Below are 12,500 nucleotides of genomic sequence, written 5' to 3'. Positions count from 1 at the left end.
ACACGAAGTCATAATGGAGGTTGAAGAAGTTAAGAGTAATACATGACGTCGCAAGTTTCCCCCCATTCTTTGAACATAATGTACTGGCTGTGTGTAAAGCAAATCGGAGGAAAACTTTATCTTATTCTCATCTGCATAAACCCAGGATCCTTCCTCTCTCTCTCTCTCTCTCTCTCTCTCTCTCTCTCTCTCTCTCTCTCTCTCTCTCTCTCTCTCTCTCTCTCTCTCTCTCACTCTCTCTCTCTCTCTCTGAAAACCTTGTAATTTTCATGTTATTACCCGAACGAAAAAGAAAAAGTTTCTCTTCAGCTCTTGTTAAAAACAACATTTTACGGGAATTTTCTGAACACAACATCGAAGTTTTAATATGATGTGTCCCATGTAATTTCTCTCTCTCTCTCTCTCTCTCTCTCTCTCTCTTCGGAATGTTTAAAAAGTATCAGCACCGTACGCGGTTATTAAAATAGAAAAAAAACAAACGCTTTCCATTAGCCTTAAATTTCCTCACCACTGGAAAGGATGATGTTCGCTCTTACACTTCACCAAAAAAAAAAAAAAAAAAATTACGTATATTTAGACTTATCATTCGTAACGTCTTACTAACATCAATTCTAGATACGCATTACAATTTCCTCTAAGCTCGCAGCGCATCAGCAATGTGACGTGATGAAATGCAGTATCTCTTTATTGGTGCCGTGTGGAAGTGTATACGAATAATGGGACTGAAAAATCGTGGAATCTTGTGTATTCATCCTCCACTGTGCGTTCTGTTTTCCCTCAGCTTGTAGTCTATCTGGTGCATGAAGACTCCATCAGCTATCAGGCTAAGTGAGGGCTGTCACCTGGGCTTTCTTCTGATTCTGGTATTTCTTTTCTTTTCTTTTTTTTCCGGTTTCTTTGTTTTTTTTTTTTTTTTGAGGGAGGGGGTGAGGAGGAGACAATAAACATTCTTTTCTTTCCTGAATTTATCTTTTGGTCTTCGTCTGTTTTTCTTGTACTACATCGAAAGAAAAGAGAGAACTTAGCAGGTTTTTCTTCTTATTCTGGATATTTGCTTGTTTTCTTTTCTTTTTTTCTTTTTTGGAGAGACAATAAACATTTTTTCTTTCCTGATTTTTTCCCTTGGTCTGTTTTCCTTGTAGTACACCAAGAGCGAGAGAGAGAGAGAGAGAGAGAGAGAGAGAGAGAGAGAGAGAGAGAGAGAGAGAGAGAGAGAGAGAGAGAGAGAGAGAGAGAGAGAGAGAGAGAGAGAGAGAGAGAGACAAAACAAGTGAAAGCAGGATGATAATACTTGACAGAATTCTACGTAACTGCAACACTACCGAGATTAGATGAGTTTTCCCTCCTCTGCCAGATATTACGTAGTCACATATTACTAAAAAGGCGGAAACTCTCTCTCTCTCTCTCTCTCTCTCTCTCTCTCTCTCTCTCTCTCTCTCTCTCTCTCTCTCTCTCTCTCTCTCTCTCTCTTACTCGTGAACCTGCTAATCCTTTCCCATTTCCTCCTTTCTCTATTTTCCCCCAGCAAGGGCAAGTGAAGCCCAGCTGGATCCCTTCAGGGTTTCCTAATCCTTCCGCCAACTCTAACATATTGTCTTAATAGGAATGGTTCAAAAATTATCTCCTTAGCCTTACCACCTACCTATCGTCTCTCTCTCTCTCTCTCTCTCTCTCTCTCTCTCTCTCTCTCTCTCTCTCTCTCTCTCTCTCTCTCTCTCTCTCTCTCTCTCTCTCTCTCTCTCTCTCTCTCTCTCACCATTGTCATTTACTCATATGCCAGACTTACTCCCAATTATCCTTTCCAAATTACGTTTTCTCCCAGCAAAGACATGATATCCCTCCAAAGATTAGCAGACATTCCTCTCTCTCTCTCTCTCTCTCTCTCTCTCTCTCTCTCTCTCTCTCTCTCTCTCTCTCTCTCTCTCTCTCTCTCTCTCTCTCTATCTATCTATCTGTCTAGGCCGTTTCCACCATCTTTACTTCCCAGTAGCACTCTTTCTTCGAGAGGATTAGGAGGAAGAGGAGGAGAAAGAGGAGGAGGAAGAAAATTGTGATAGAGGAGGAACATAGAAGGGTGGGGGAAGATAAGGAAGCATAAAGAAGAAATGATAAAGGTGAATGAAATAAAGAAAAAAATGTTAGGAAAGGATAGGAGGATAAGATGAACAAAAAGAGGAATGAGAGGAGGAGGTGATACATATCGAGTTGTTTGTTTCATTCATGTGACGCTTTGTGATTTGTGATCCCCTTCCCAACGCTTCATCTTGCGCCAGATAAGAACTATTGTGTCACTTCCAAAGCCACCCAGCCACCCTCCCTCCCAGCCAGCTAAACTGTCAGCCACTCAGCCAAACAGTCAGCCAGTTAACCAGTCAGTCAGCCAGCCAGCCATACCCACCCAGTCAGCCATACCCAGCCATTCAGCCATTAAGTCACCTAGAGCAGTCATATATCTAGCTAGCCAGTTAACACAATGAAAGACGAAAAGGGCAAAGGTTATGTAGACTGTTAGGTTTTTATCATTCAGAAACCAGAAAGAAAAATAAATAAACAAGCAGAAATTTTTGTTGTTGAAAGGCAAGTCTCATCTCGTTCTGAAACAGTTGAGCAGAAAAGATCAGCTTGACCACAGGCTATCTCACTCAGAAGCAAGGGTAAACAGAAACCGTAATGAGTCGCCAGGGCATCATTTGGTTGAGAACGCGAGAAATAAGCGCGCAGATCCATCATTCTCCTTCTTACACAACCTAAACTGCCCATCATCCTATCCTTCTCTTCACCAACACGCTAACAGTACCTCAGAGCCAGCACGTTCACCTCCACAGTGCTTGTATTATCCCGGCGCAGTGACAGCAACAGTTCAAAGCACCACAGTACTAGTACAATCATGACACGAGTGAGGCAAGCTTATGTACTTAACCAGGAAGTAGGTTAAGTTGTTCCTATATTACGTGATAACCAGTAACGCGAGCTTGCACACAAAAGTAAGAAGTAACTAAGCTTCTTCCAGACACCAGAATAACACTTTACATTTTCTGGATCAAGCAATAGCCAATAACAACAGAGTTTATGCATCAAATCAGGAAGTTGGTCAAATTATTGCTAGAGTAAGTAATAAACAGTAGCAACACAACAGTAATACAAGCTTAGCCACTTAACCAACAAGTAAATAAGCTTATTCCAGACACAAAAATAACCCTGTACCAAACCCTGAACCAAATAAAAAGAGCAGTAACACAAGTACTTCCATTTTCAAGATGCAATGTGAAAAACAGTAGCAACACAACAGTAATAGGAGAGAGAGAGAGAGAGAGAGAGAGAGAGAGAGAGAGAGAGAGAGAGAGAGAGAGAGAGAGAGAGAGAGAGAGAGAGAGAGAGGGGGGGGAACTGCACTAAAATTCCATAAACTTCTTCAGGAAAAAAGAAAAACTGAAAAAAAAAGCGAATACAACAGGGAAAATTAATTGTCATTCATGCTTCTCTCTCTCTCTCTCTCTCTCTCTCTCTCTCTCTCTCTCTCTCTCTCTCTCTCTCTCTCTCTCTCTCTCTCTCTCTGTCTCTCTCTCTCTCTATGTCGTTCCATTTCAATAAGATCCTGTTACGTTAGACACACACACACACACACACATATTTCCTGTTTTTAGCTGATAATTATATATAAGTTGAGATAATACTGATATGGATGCTGAGAGAGAGAGAGAGAGAGAGAGAGAGAGAGAGAGAGAGAGAGAGAGAGAGAGAGAGAGAGAGAGAGAGAGAGAGAGAGAGAGAGAGAGAGAGAGAGAGAGAGAGAGAGAGAGAGAGAGAGAGAGATGCTTCACACACACACACACACACACACACACACACACACACACACACACACACAGTCGATAACTGAGGAAAAAATCGTTAAAATATTTCATTCCTGAAGATTCAGCTAGCGAGGAGATAAACAAACAAACAAACATACATACATACATACAGACAGACAGACAGACAGACAGTAGATGGGAGTAGATGGGCCGTTGCTCTGTGACCCACAGTGAAGGCTTGCAATACACATACCACTGTCTTGCTTACAATGTAGTGTGCTACTGTAATACTTATTTATTAAGGCATCTTTGTTCCATTGTGTAAGATATGACTGATGTAGTAGTAGTAGTAGTAGTAGTAGTAGTAGTAGTAGTAGTAGTAGTAGTGGTAGTAGTAGTAGTAGTAGTAGTAGTAGTAGTAGTAGTAATAGCAGTAGTAGTAGTAGTACTACTACTACTAGTAGTAGTAGTAGTAGTAGTAGTAGCAGTAGTACCAAGAGCAATAGTTAAATTTCTTCAGTCACCCCTGAAAGCCAATTTAAAAAGTCTATGGTGTTAGCGTGTCATATTTCACGTACTCCTACGGTTAATATCAGGGGGGTAATATTGTGAGTGGCAAAATATTAGCTTGTAGAGAAGGATAGATTGGGCTACGAACACTAAGGAACACAAAGGCAGAACAACAAAGAACACAAGGGTTGGTGCAGGAAGGCATCAAGTCTATACGTGGCAATCCCTGTACAAAACACACTTGTCTGTTTGCACCATCCTTTTAAAAGCTTCCCATTAACTCTGCACTTACAGCCTGAATAGTAGTACCTGTTCTTGGATTTTACTTATTCAGATCTTTCCTTTTTTCCCTAACGTCCTTTTTCCACTCGTGTTTCCCCTCATTATCTCCCCCTCACCCCCTCACGTTCTGGCCGCCCCTCCCCTCGCCCACCCTCCCTCTGTCCCTTTTTCCCAGTACTAAAAATTGCGTCAATTCTCGTCTGCTTCTTTGTTTCTCCCTTTTTTATCCATTAGTTATACGAAATGTTCTCGGGAAAATGGAACTGGAGGAGGAGGAAGAGGAGGAGGAGGAGGAGGAGGAGGAGGAGGAGGAGGAGGAGGACACATGGAGGAGGAGGAGGACAGAAGAGGAGGAGGAAGAGGAGAATTTTGTGAGGCAGAAGTAAGCCAATGATGATGTGTCCATTAATTTTGTTTTCGATTCTTTTGCTGCTCTTTGTTTTCCTGTTGTGTGTGTGTGTGTGTGTGTGTGTGTGTGTGTGTGTGTGTGTGTGTGTGTGTGTGTGTGTGTGTGTGCCCTCCCCTTCCACGTAGCGCTTGCATCTTTTACACACTGGACAAGTCTCCAGGCGGCGACAGGAAACTGGGTCTTTCTTCCTTTATTTTTGTCGTTTCCACAACCCTTCCCTCTCTTTTGCCTCACTCGCCCAATGCTGCAGAACGAAGGGATGGATAAAAGGCATACCAGACTTTTCTATATACATGAAAACAAAACAAAAAACAGCTGTTGCTCCAAAATATGATGAATAAACGGTAGTACACTGAAAAAAAAAGTTTGTGTATGAAAACTTTTCTTTACTTCCCTAATACTGCAGAATGAATGGTTCAATAAAAATAGATAAAGCTAGAATTGACAACACTATACACATGATACAAAAAATAACAGCTGAGTCTCTAAATATGATTAATACAAAAGAACACACACAAAAAAAGTAATTGCAAATATGAAATGTCTTCCGTAGAACAATTTAATATTTTCAGTCTCGTTATCATATGTTGTTGTGTAGATCATTAATTTTTCGTCGACTTTTCTTATCGGATGATGAAATTCGTGGAAGTGAAAAATGAAATAATGACATGACTAGGAAGGGAAGGGTGATATAATGAAATTTCCTGCCTCAAACTTTCCTTGTCCACTTGTGTCTAGAAATGTGATGGTTTGTGCTTGGGTACGTCTCTCTCTCTCTCTCTCTCTCTCTCTCTCTCTCTCTCTCTCTCTCTCTCTCTCTCTCTCTCTCTCTCTCTCCATCAGTTCTTCCTTTCTCCATCCATCCATCCTTCCCTTTCCCTCCTATACATTACTCCTCCCTCCATCATTTCCCTCCATCATTCCTTCCTCCCTTTCTTCTCTCCCTTTCTTTCTAGCTCTTCTTCGTCCTCCATCCATTCCTTCTTTCTCTGTCTTTCCATTCATACTCTTCTTCCAATTTTCCCTCTTCCTTTCCTCTTCTTCCTTTTCTTCATGCATTCCTCCTCCCTCTATCCATTCCTCTTACTCTTATCTTTCCTTCCTTTTCTCCTCTTCCTTTTCTCCCATCCATTCATCCTCCCCCTTCTTCCCTCTCCCTTCATCCATTCCTCCTCCTCTTCTCCCCTCTCCCTTCATCCATTCCTCCTCCTCTTATCCTTCTCTCCTTTTTCTTCTCTTTCTTTTATCCCATTTATTCCTCCTGCCCCTATCCATTTCTCCTCTCCCTTCTTCTTCCTTCTGTCCCTCCCTCTCCCACTCCTCTCTCCTCCCTCCCTCTACCACGAGACGTCAATATATCAGTGAGGTCTTTGGCGTTGTGTTATCTCTGTCGCTGGTGTGGCCAATTCCTTATCAGTTCCCATGATTGCCGCCTCTCCGTTGTACTGCGTGGGTGTGGAAGGGTGTGGAGTGGATGGGTGGATGTGTGTGTTAAGGGGTATGTGGTTTCGTAGGTGGGCGGGTGAGTGTTGGATGGGTCGGTGTAGGTGGGTTTGTGGGTGAGTGGGTGGGTGTGTGTGTGCATAAGTGTGTTAATGAGGTAATGGTGATTTTCCGTAGTTAATGGTAGGTTGTTTTGTTGTATATTTTGTGCTTGTTATCTTAACTATTATTTTCTTTGTGTTTGTTTTGTTTATTGTTCGTTTGTAAGAGTAACTTATGTCTGTAAACAAAAATAACGTTAAGGCATCATCATTATCATCATCAATAATAACACAACAACAACAACAACAACAACAACAACACTTACGACCACCACCACCACCACCACCACCAACAACAACAACAACAACAACAACAACAACAACAACATTTAGCCCACCCCAAGCCTTCGTTGCCTCCCCTCATACCTTCCCTCACCCATACCTCCACAAACACAACCCCCTCTTCCCCCTTCACCCTTCTCTCCTTCCCTTTCCCCCTTCCAGTTGTTATGATTGGTAGTGTAAGCTTAGGTTAGGTTACGATAGGTTAGGTTAGGTTAAATTAACTTAGGTTAGGATATTAAGTTAGGTTAAGTTAGCTTAAGTTAGGTTTGGTTAGGTTCCGATACGTTTCGTTAGTTCATGTTATGCTAGGTTAGGTTTGGTTAAGTTTGGATATGTTAGGTTAGGTTAGGTTAGGTTAGGTATCAGGTTGTCAGTCTTTTGTCTAGTTCTTTCCTGAGCTGTTATTTTATTTTATTTTTTTGTTTAGTTTTGTTAAGGTAGTTTGCGGAGAAAGAGGAATGAGAGGAGAAACATGAATACGAGAAGAAAAGGAACAATAGGAGAAAGAGGAGTAGTAGTGTGTGTGTGTGTGTGTGTGTGTGTGTGTGTGTGTGTTACTGGAATTTGTCTGTCAAAGAAATGTAAGTGTTTAATTACTGATCACCAGAAACTTTATACATTAATAACATCGTTTCATTACTAATTATTATTGTTATTTAATTTAGTTACCTGTCACTTTGCAACACACACACACACACACACACACACACACACACACACACACACACACACACACACACACACACTGACATAACAGTGACGAGACATAATGAGTATAACAGTGACGAGACATAATGAGTCTTTCCTCACTACAGACCATCCGATAACCGAGAGAGAGAGAGAGAGAGAGAGAGAGAGAGAGAGAGAGAGAGAGAGAGAGAGAGAGAGAGAGAGACTTTGATTTAGTAAGGCGCGAGACCGGATCTTCCCCAGTGATAGTGAGACGGACACCTAACACGATAGGAGGGGCGGCCATTAGCGGCGGCGCCCACGACTTGAGGATGGTCTCTGACGGGGGGCGTGTGGGGGGCGTGGGGGGGCCAGGTCAGTACCGCAAGGAGAGTCATCGCTATCACACACACCACGCCACGATCTCTTTGTTATGAACCCCGCCCCCCCACGCCCCCCCACGCCCCAAAGTCCACCCCACCTACGCCAGCGCCCCAGTTACTGCTGACGGAGGGGGAGCAAGAGGAGGTGGTTTAAATTTCGTGGTTTTGGTTTAGTGAATGGAGTACGAGAGAGAGAGAGAGAGAGAGAGAGAGAGAGAGAGAGAGAGAGAGAGAGAGAGAGAGAGAGAGAGAGAGAGAGAGAGAGAGAGAGAGAGAGAGAGAGAGAGAGAGAGAGTGATAACTTTTGAAATATACCACCACCACCACCACCACCACCACCACCACCTCCTCCTCCTCCTCCTCCTCCTTCCCCTCCTCCATCACACCTGGCGGGAGGAACAGGTGGCAAGGTATTGTCCACTAACATCTTCCACCCACCTCCACGCTCCCCCCCCCAGCATACATAAACAGCCCAAATTCAACCCTTTAGTTCCTCTCCTTGCCTCCCTTCATCCTCCCTTTGTCTCGACCCTCAACCCTTTAGACACGAGCATAGAGCATTCACACACACCGGGAATTCTTTATGTGGGTTGATGAGTGGGTTTCGATAACAAGAGAGGGTGTTTTGATGTCGTGTGTGGTGTTGTGGTGTGCGTGGTGTGGTGTTTGGTGGTGTCTGGTGTCTTGAAGCGAGATAAATTTAAAACATGACTAGGGAGGTTAGATGAGGAAAATTGAGGCGCTCTCTCTCTCTCTCTCTCTCTCTCTCTCTCTCTCTCTCTCTCTCTCTCTCTCTCTCTCTCTCTCTCTCTCTCTCTCTCAAATATTAACTCCTAAAAAGAATCATTGAATTAAGCTGAAAGAGTTATTTTAAGGTCAAAGGAAGGGTGTGAGGTCAGGTCAGGATTAAGCAGGGTCAGCGAGGGTCAGGGACAGGTCAGTTTGGAACGTTAATAGACAGGGTTGGGTTAATTTGAGTCAAGTTTTCCACGTTTAAAGTTTTCGATGTTTAAAGCTTGTTTGTTTATTTTTGTTTGTTTCTTTTGGTGTGTGTGTGTGTGTGTGTGTGTGTGTGTGTGTGTGTGTGTGTGTGTGTGTGTGATTATTGTTGTTTGTTTGTTTGCTTGCTTTTTCTTCTTCCCTGCTCTGCTCTGGTGATAAGGAAGGACCACCACCATCACCACCACCACCACCACGAGCCTTCCTTTCCTGCGCGCGTGTGTGTGTGTGTGTGTGTGTGTGTGTGTGTGTGTGTGTGTGTGTGTGTGTGTGTGTGTGTGTGTGTCGCTTCACTAACACGACGCAAACACTCGGCACAACGCGTGTTTTGCTGTCAAGATTCTAAGGACCATCTTGAGAAGCTTTTTTGCCACACCTTCACTGTTAATGAGAGTGAAAAAACGCCTCTGAGCTTACACGAGTATTTAAGGATATTTTTACGGTTCTAGTGACTGATTAACGACATTTTTATATTACTAACTAGTGAAAGTGTCGAGGGAACCCGCCAAATCATCTGTGACCTTGGAAAATGGTCGTGGTGGGAGAGCAAAGCCTATTGGAATACAACTCTAAGACTGAACAGGGCGACTCAAGTACTGCAGTATGGTGGTGGTGGTGGTGGTGGTGGTGGTGGTGGTAGCTGTTGTCTCACCCATAAAATAGAAAAAAAATAAGACAAAAAAGACTGAATAAAGTTGAGAAGGGAAAAAATTAAACAAGAAAAAGAAAATCTCTGGTACAGTAAAGCAATAAGCCTGCCTGCCCTCCCCCCCTCTCTCTCTCTCTCTCTCTCTCTCTCTCTCTCTCTCTCTCTCTCTCTCTCTCTCTCTCTCTCTCTCTATCTCTCCACGAACTTTCGGCCCCCCAAGTCCCCTGAGGAATGATAAGGATGCTGGCGGAGGGAATGATAAACAGGAAGAAAGAAAGGAACAAAGAAAAGACGATGATAATGAAGACAAGCAGAGAGAGAGAGAGAGAGAGAGAGAGAGAGAGAGAGAGAGAGAGAGAGAGAGAGAGAGAGAGAGAGAGAGAGAGAGAGAGAGAGAGAGCGAAAGATAGTAATAATCTCCACCACCCTCGTTAATGACCCAGCTAATCCCCCTCCTCCCCTCCGCTCCTCCCCTTAATCCACCACCACCACCACCACCACCACCACCTCTTTGTTATCAAGTCCCGTACTCAGAAACGGTTTGTTTTCTCAGCAAGACAATTTTCAAAGCCCACAGGGATAATTAGCCTGATTCTCAAGGGTGTTTCTCCTATTAATAACATAGAAAGCTGATCAGTCTGCCACCACAAACTGTGCACCTCCTGCCTTAGACTCGTCACCCTTGCTGGCCACTTTCCTCCCCCGGTGTGCTCCTCTCTCTCTCTCTCTCTCTCTCTCTCTCTCTCTCTCTCTCTCTCTCTCTCTCTCTCTCTCTCTCTCTCTCTCTCTCTCTCTCTCTCTCTCTCTCTCTCTCTCTCTCTCTCTCTCTCTCTCTCTCTCTCTCTCTCTCTCTCTCTCTCTCTCTCTCTCTCTCAGGACCATGTTCCAAAACACTGCGCCGCATCACCACTTTCAGAAGTCTCTGGTTGAAGCTACACAAACTTTTAAGGGTGTGTTTACAGTTGTAGTGGCAGATTAACAAGATTTCTTTATCATTAACAAGCGGAAAGGTCTTGAGAACCAGGCTAATTATCTGTGTGGCCTTGGAAAACAGTCGTGGTGAGAGGGCTGAGCAGTCCACCACCATCACCACCACCACCACCACCGGGCCTGTCCACGCGTCCTGCCCCACAGTTAATTAATCCCAGCATCACGTGGCACTCGAAGCAACACTGATAACTCTTCCTCCAGGTGCCTGTTGTGTGTGTGTGTGTGTGTGTGTGTGTGTGTGTGTGGAGAGGTAGCAAAGTACAGACAGAAGCGAGAGAGGAAGGGACGTCTTAACCACACACACACACACACACACACACACACACAGGTGCAGACAACAGCCCCGGACGGTCTTCACGCCCCAGCCAGCCTTGCCTACCCCTTAAATAGAGTCAAAACAACAGCATTGGATCTGAATCAAACGTACACACACATGCACAGGTTCTGGTGGACCAATGAACACGGCCCTAACACTTCAATGAAAACGAGACATGCCGGACTCTTACCGCCACAATTAAGACACACTTCAGGGCCACACACAGTTAAGGGCTTCAGTTTAGGGGCACACTTCAGGGACATACCTCGCCGTCAGTCTTACCTACAGAGAGAAAGGAAGAGATATAATGAGCGAGTGTGGATGGATCAGGGAAACGAGTCTTGAATGCGCTGTCCCCTCACTCTTTCCCTTTCCACCTATCTCTTCACAAAATGGCAGCTGTGCGAGGCAGTAAAATGGTGAACGGCTCTCTCTCTCTCTTTCTCTCTCTCTCTCTCTCTCTCTCTCTCTCTCTCTCTCTCTCTCTCTCTCTCTCTCTCTCTCTCTGCAGCCTGTATGGAATGTGGGTGCGTCTCGGCGGCGCGAGGAAGGGAGGGAAGGGTGAGGTGCGGGAGGAGGCAGATTAACACCACTACAGGGAATTCGGATCCCCCTACCTCAGCCATGACGCACCGCTGCCTGTTTGCCTCGCCACGCCTCCACTCACCAACCAGCCTTTCTCTTTACTGTGCTGTGCATCTGTTGCCTCGTGTCATACTGTATAGCTCGTGACAATGAGACTCGTAAGGGTCAACCACGGGACTGTTAGTGTTGGTTCTATTCATTCCTGTTGTGTTCAATTCATTGCTTTGTGCTTTGTGCTCAGGGTGCCCGGCCGAGGCTCAACACTTACTGCCGCGTGACGTGGCGTCTTGTAGATCTGGTCCAGGATGGCAGCCTTAATAACGGCCACACAGCGACAGGTAACGTCTCTGTGACTGCCTCGACTTCCTGGCCATGCCCCCCACCAGGGCCTCCCAGACTGTCCTGGTAGCTAGGCGGGGCTGTGACAGTCGCGGCGCCTCGACACTCTCCCCAAACCAGTCAGGAGAGAGGGACGTATAGCTGAGCAGCGACTCGCAGGTCCCCCGTGACAGCCACACAAAGACAGCGACACCTCCCTCAGGAAGGAAGTCCCGTGACTGTGAAGCGTGCGGCGATATTTCCAAGCAGATTCCGTGATGAGTTTGGCGGTGAGCGGGGCGTGTGGCGGTCAGGGTCTTCGGAGCACCGGTGACGCAGCAACAACCCTAAGCTGGGATGACTCGCGTACCTTGTGAGCGTTGGGTCAGGTCTTTTTGAATAAGTAAAGGAGAAAAGATGGGGAGGAGGAAGTGAGGATAGTGGTAAGAATAGGGGGGTGATAAGAAGGGAATTATAAAAGGAGGAAAAGTCACTGGCACAATTTGAATTTTGGCTACGTTATCAGGGAGGACGTACTAATGGGGACGAGATATGCTCAGGATATATGGCCAAGGCAGACAAGGTTACCCTCAGGGGAAGCAGGGAGACCGCCATCAATCCTGCCAGCCAAACAACACAGCCACAGCCACGGACGCGCGCCGCCCAGCACCCAAGCCCCGGGGCCGAAATCCGCACGAACCCGGGGCCAGACTAGCCAGGACTTTTTCAAATCCTCTTTTCTCCATATTTACGGCCAAGTGGTGGTG

General features: G+C 45.2%; 1 protein-coding gene across 4 annotated transcripts in view; it reads right to left on the bottom strand.

Moving 5' to 3' along the window:
• Positions 1–12,500, bottom strand: part of LOC135097259 (uncharacterized) — a 93,255-nt gene that overhangs the window by 46,114 nt on the left and 34,641 nt on the right. The gene's annotated exons all lie outside the window — the stretch shown is intronic.

The sequence above is a fragment of the Scylla paramamosain genome, unplaced genomic scaffold (genome assembly GCF_035594125.1).
Source record: "Scylla paramamosain isolate STU-SP2022 unplaced genomic scaffold, ASM3559412v1 Contig16, whole genome shotgun sequence".
NCBI classification, from domain to species: Eukaryota; Metazoa; Arthropoda; class Malacostraca; order Decapoda; family Portunidae; genus Scylla; species Scylla paramamosain.
The sequence above is the reverse complement of the archived record's forward strand: the minus strand, read 5'-3'. Positions and strand labels throughout refer to the sequence as shown.